This window comes from Chrysochloris asiatica, unplaced genomic scaffold, assembly GCF_000296735.1.
Source record: "Chrysochloris asiatica unplaced genomic scaffold, ChrAsi1.0 scaffold00105, whole genome shotgun sequence".
Classification (NCBI taxonomy): domain Eukaryota; kingdom Metazoa; phylum Chordata; class Mammalia; order Afrosoricida; family Chrysochloridae; genus Chrysochloris; species Chrysochloris asiatica.
The window spans coordinates 10,476,251-10,482,764 of NW_006408623.1; positions in this window are offsets into that span (position 1 = coordinate 10,476,251).

Genomic DNA, 6,514 nt, shown 5'->3' on the forward strand with positions numbered 1-6,514 from the left:
TTCTCAGATTATTTGCTCAGCATAAAGACTGAATAAGTATGGTAAAAGAATACAATCCTAGTGCATACCTTTCCTAATTTTAAGTCATTCAGTGCTCCTCTTGGTCTATGTACAATCAATTGTTCTGGAATACTCATTCTCTGCAATGTTGTCCATAACTTGTCATGATCCTCAGAACTGAGAACCTTTACATAGTCAATAAAGCACAGGTAAACGCATTTCTGGTATTCTCAGCTTTCAGCCAAGATCCATCTGACTTCAGCAGTAACATCCTTTCTGAATCCAGCTTGAAACTTCTGGAAGTTCTCTGTCAATGTATGGTTGTAGCCGTTTCTGTATTATCTTTAGCAAAACCTTATTTTCATGCAATATTAATGATATTGTCTGATGATTTCTGCATTCCATTGGGTTACCTCTCTTTAGAATGGGCACAAATAAGGATCTCTTCCAAACAGTTGGACAGGCAGCTGTCTTCCAAATTCCCTGATATAGATGCGTGAGTGCCTCCCGTGCTGCATCCATTTGTTGAAAGATTTCAATTTGTGTTCCATCAATTCCCATAGTCTCTTCTGACATGCATTTTGGTCCTTTACTTCTTTATTGTCTTCTTAATGACCTTTTGCTTTCTTCCTGTCTGATGTTCTTGATGTCATCCCACAAGTCTTCTGGTTTTTAGTCATTAGTGTCTAATTCAGCACATCTGTTTGTTGTTGTTGTTAAGTGCCATCGAGTCGGGATCCAACTCATAGCGACCCTGTACAGGGTTTCCAAGGAGCATCTGGTGAGTTAGAATTGCCGGTCTTAATGGCCCACACTGACGTTGCAGTTTACCGCATTAACCGGCAACGCCACACCAGAGTCCATGATCTCTAAATTCAGGTGGGATATGTCCAAGATCATACTTTGGCTCTTGTGGACTTGTTTTAATTTTCTTCAGCTTCAGCTTGAACTTGAATAGGAGCAATTGATGGTCTGGTCCACAGCCTGCCCCTAGCCTTATTTTGGCTGATGATGTGGTTCCCCTGTAGCCTGGTCCAAGGGGAAGTCAGGCACCTGGGGCCTCTCTAGAGGGACAGCAGTGACAAACAAGGCATGGTTGGGGAGACCCCAAGAGGTGGCATTTGAGTGGAGACTTAAGTGCTTAAAGCTCAGAGGGTTCTGGGGATAGGGAGAACTTGTGGCTGCCACACTGAGAGAGGTAGGAAGGAGGCCACAGTGAATTATACACTGTGGGGAGAGGGGGCACGACAGGTGTGGTTAGCACTTGACTTTTGTCTTAAGTTTGGTGGGAACAGGTCCTGGCATGCGGTGGAGAGGAGCAATCTGGTGTGAGCGTGCTCATCTTGTCCTCAGTGAAGACTCCTCAGCAGTACTCGTGTGCTCATCTGTTCCTGCCTGATTGAGCTTAGCTGCTGAAAACAACAAACACTTAGTATCTCTGGCAGTTGAGGGGCCAGGAATCCGAGGACCACCTGACTGGGTGATTCTGGTTCAGGGACTCACGAGTGTCAAGATGCTGGCTGGGGTGCGGTGGCCTGAAGGCTCGGTTGGGGCAGGAGATTTCACTTCTAAGGTGGTTTGATTCCATCGCTGTTGGTTGGAGACCCCAGCTCCTCATCTCAGCTGTCTCTTCACAGGGCAGCTTGAACATCTTCACAACATGGCAGCTGGCTTCCCAAGAGAGAGAAGAGGGGCACCACAGTACCTTTGTTGCTCCAAACTTGAAAGCAACATCCTCACTTTGGCCGTATTTTATTCTTTATCTGTGAGTGACTAAGTCCAGCCCACACTCAGGGCAGGGACATGAAACTGCACCTCATGAAGGAAGGAGCAACCAAGACTTGGTTTGAAAACCACCTGGAGACTAAAGAAGACGAGTGGAGAGGATGCTGGGGCCCAGAGTTAAATTAAGGCAGAATTGGGACATGGTATTAAAGGCTAGGGAGGAGCCACAGTGGTCATGAGTCTGATGTCCTGGGAGGAAGCCCTCCAGTGCTAGCCCGAGAGACTGGGAGGACGGTGGGACTGTCCACTGAAATGAGGAGACTGGAGGAAGTTTAGGGGTTTGTCTGTGTGTGTATGTGTTTTGAAAACCAAGAGAGTAGTCATGGGCAGGAAGATTGTTCCAGATCAATTAAGTGCATGCACAAACATACAGACCAAGAGTGTGCACATGTGTGCAGAGATAAATGGACACTCATATATGAACAAACACATGCACACACAAACACATGCAGACACACAAATGTGTAAGACATGAACGTGAAACACCGCAATGTCCACATGCAATGTACATGTGTGCCCATGGAAAATCAGAGCAAAGGAGCAGTTCTGGGTCAGAGAGACAGGCAGAGGACCAGTCCTGAATCGGAGAGTTGAGCTCTGACGGGGTCCGAGCTGGGAAAACGACTTCATGGAGTAACCGGAAGGTGCGGCTTTCTTTCACAGGCAGTGGTGCGAGTGTTCTAGATGGTTCTATGGTTCTATAGGAAAACGCATGGAAAAGGTCTGATGCCTGCTACTTACTTTTAAATAGTTCAGCTGAAACAATGTGTGTGCGAGTGGAAACACGAACTAGGGAGACCAGTGAAGAGTATACAGGTGTTTGTTACAAAAATCTTTCAACTCTTCTAGATACAAAATTTCAAAATAGGAAAATGTTCAGAGAGTGAGCTACTAGCAACCCCTGAGCTAGGACTGGGGTTCTGGAACAGCTGTCAGAAGGGAGAACAGGGTTAACCCTAACCCTAACCTCTTCCAGGTATTCCTGCTGGGGGAGGGGCGTGGGGAGGTGTTGATGAGTGGGGAGGGGGGCTGTGAGCTGATACTTCCTGGCATAGACCTTGGGACCTCAGGCTTTCTCTTTTCTTTCTTTTTGTTTTGTTTTGAGGAAGACCCCCAATAAGTCTTCCTCAAAACAAAACAAAAAAAACTCGCAGCACCAACAGACTGAAACAGCTCTGTGAGGACCGGGCAGTGCTTGATTCTGCTGTACATTAGAGGGACACTATGCTGTCAAATCAGAGTGGAGTCCACAGCATCTAACAACAAAGGGATGTCATTGCTGAAAAGTACAGAGGAATGGGAGTGATGTGGAGTGAGAAGTCCCAAGGGCACTTGGATCCAGAAAGAACTGCCCAAGATTCACGTCTGCTGTTGGCTTCCTTATCATCTGTATGTCAGGGGTGGGGAACCTGTGGCCCTCAGGCCCTTTGGCCCTTGGTCCTGCCTTCACAGTGTTGTTATTAAATGTCAGTTCCTCCTCAGAGCGACCCTGTATAGGGTTTCCAAGGAGTGGCTGGGGAGCTTGAACCAGTGACCTTTGATTCAAACCAATCTTGTGGTCCAATGCTTATCCTACAGTGCTACACCAGGACACCGGCCACCACATTAGGGAGTGAGTTCATTTAATGACCAAAGATAGTAGGCTAATTTTTAAGCTGATAATTTTGTGCGGCCCTCAAATGCTGTTATAACTTTTGGCAGAAAAACGTTTCCCATCCCTGAGCTATGTTCTCCACACAACTACTGTTGACCTTTGACCACCCTGGATTCAGGCTGGGGGGCTTCCTGAAGGCTCCACGTGTTGTCTCCCCTTAATCCTAATGTTCTAGCCATCCTCACAGCTGCCCAGGTTCAATTAACAGAACAGTCCATCTAATGTTGTATGTGTGTAATCACCCATCAAAATATGAAGTTCTCCCACTGGCCCTTTGACGCTGGTTTCTCAAAATCACATAAGCAGTCAAGATGCCTTTGTTTTCCAAAGTAACTGGGTAAGTAGGGGCTACTAGGAAGGCCCCTTTGGAGGTCAGCTGCTGCCCACATGTTTATGGGGGTTTCAGGGGCACTGAAGGTTAACCAGGTTCCCTGCACAAGGACCCTGTGGCCACAGTTCTACAGGTTCGAGACCTGGCAGCGCTTGTTTCTGTAGACACTTGGCCTGGGCACTGACCGCGGGAGCCGAGGGGACTGCGTCGGCCAGAGGATTCTTCACAAACGCTGTTGCCTAAGGTAGCCGCCCTGCCCCCGCGACTCTCAGCTTTCACGCCAGGGACCAGGGAAGGCGGGCTTAGAACCCACGCAGCAGAAGCCCCAGAGCGAGCGTCGCCAGGGGTCTGACGAGGACCTGGCGCACCGGCGTCGGGTCCTGCGGCGCGCGTAGTCCCGGGTCCCAGGGTCGGCGCAAGGCCGCGGGGTGCGGGCCGCAGACCCCGTACGACCGCACTCCACTGCCCTGGCGCCCTGGCGGGACAGCGCGGCGGCGGCGCGGCCCTTTTGTCATGCACATGAGAGCGCGGCGCAGAGAAAGGGTCCCCTTCAAATGCTGAGTGACCGACGAAGAGCACTTTTCTTCCCGTCTGCAGGCTTGGCACAGGCCTGCTGTTTCCAAGTGGCCTCTCATTCAAAGGGCCTCGTCCTTATTCTTTGTCCCCCTAGGTGCCCGGCCGGCAGCCCCCCGGCAGCTGCTGCGCTTTCAAAGGCTCTATAGAGCGTCTCTGCAGGTGAGCCCTCCTGCCGAGGCCCCCGTCAAAGGCTCTTTGAGACGTCACCAGGGAACGGACTTTGAGCGTGTCGCCGCTCACAGCGCCGGCACAATGCCCGCGCCACTCAACGGCGCCCGCCCCCGCGCGCTTCCGCGGGGACGCTGGACTGTCCTAGTGGAGCGCCTCTCCCCGGCCTCCCCTTGGCCCCGGCCCGGGGAATTGCTTCTTTGAAGCGGTCCGGCTGGCGTCGCGGTGCCGGGAGCACTCCCACTCTGCGCGCAGAGCTGCCGTCCGGCCGCTGGTTTCAGCTCCGTTTCGTCCTTCCCTTTTCAACTTTATTAAAACCAGTCCCTGGCTCCCGGCAGCAGTTCAGCCCAGCGGGGACCCGGCCGGGGGCGGGGCGGGGCGGAGCACAGCTGTCCCCGGCCAAACCCCAAGGGACAGGGTCAGGGCACTGGCGGGGGCGGGACGTGGTAAGGACTCGGGTGGGTCGTGGAGATGGTTGAGGCTTAGGGCACGGGGGCCTGGACTTGGCTGGGACACGGGGTCACGGAGGAGCCTGGAGCCTGGGCGAGACTCCGGAGGATCCGGGAGATCCGGGGACTGTGCACCGGAGGAGGCTGGGGGCGGGACACGAATTGCAGAACGTGGGGGTGGAGGCGAGACTCTGGTGAAGACCGAGTTGGGGCTCCGAGGGAAGGGGCGGATCGCGGGTCCTGGCGGCCCTTGAGCCCCAGATTACCAGCTGGCCCTCCTGAGACTCTGCCTAGAGGCACTAGCATGACCCTACCCGTTTTGTTCATAATGTTTGATGAAAAAATTCACATGGCTACTAAATCCTTCATCCGCCTTGTCCTGGCTGAGACTTCAGCACCCTGGACTCACCTGGAGGGAGTGGGTGGGAAGAACCCATTGGCCTGGTCTTGGGAGCGCCAGGACGGGGGAGGGGGGCGCATTGCATCTCAACCCAGCCTTCACCTCCCAGCCTGCCCTCTGCAGGACTCCGGCCGGCCGGCGGGTGAGAGAAGTGGGGGTGGAGGGCCGGAGGGTAAGGGTTCGTTCTTGAAAGGGGTCAGCTCTTTCTGCAAGTGCACAGCGTGCTGTGTGAGGTCACTCGTTCATTTACATATCATTTACATATCAAACCCGGGAGCTACTCTTGGTGTGGTCACTCCTCAGGATGCAGTACTGAACAGGACAGACTGGAGGGAGCCGGGAGCTCGCTCCATCAGGAGAAGGACTCTTTGGAGGTATGCTTGACCCCTGGAGGTCGCTTGGTTCAGGGCCAGTTCATAGGGTTCCAGGGTTTGGGATCGCTCTCCTTAGACCCTGGGCCCCATGTCCTCCAGACCAGGTCCCTCCCTGGCGGAGCAGCACACGCTTAACGGGGCAGAAAGGAGTCCGTTCTGTCTGGTCTGGCAGCTGGCTCTCATTTGGCCAATGCAGGCGCTGTGTCGAGGAGGGGACAACTGGACAGAGTCATCTATGTTTCTCTGCCCGCCCCGTGTGCTTGTTTAGACGTCTTAGCGGAAGGCCTCGCTCACGGTTAAAGTCCCAGGATATCCTGCCGCGCCCTCGCTTCTGTTTTGCATTAGGTTCCCGGATGTCAACAGACTGCTCCCATTAAGCTGATGGGGTCCAGGCGACGGCAATTAGGCCCATCGGCAGCGCAGCCACCGGACACAGGAAAGGCCTCCTTTGAGCTCTGCTCTTCTACCCTGGGAGGGCGCGGAGGTGGGGTCACCCCTGCCCCCACGCCCAACTCAGATCATGGAGTCCTGTGCAGTGTAGGCATCCTATTTCTGGCCTGAACCTGTCCCCAGCCCTACCTGGGAGTTTGTCCAGTGCAGACAGCTGGGGTCCCTCCTGCAGAGCCACAGGCCTCAGCTTCCATGATTCCTCCGCATGGTCTATTTCTGCCTCTCTCTCACACACATGCACACATACATATTGTATGCACACACTCACACACACCATATGCATGTATATACACACATACAACGTGCACATTCACACAATATATGTAC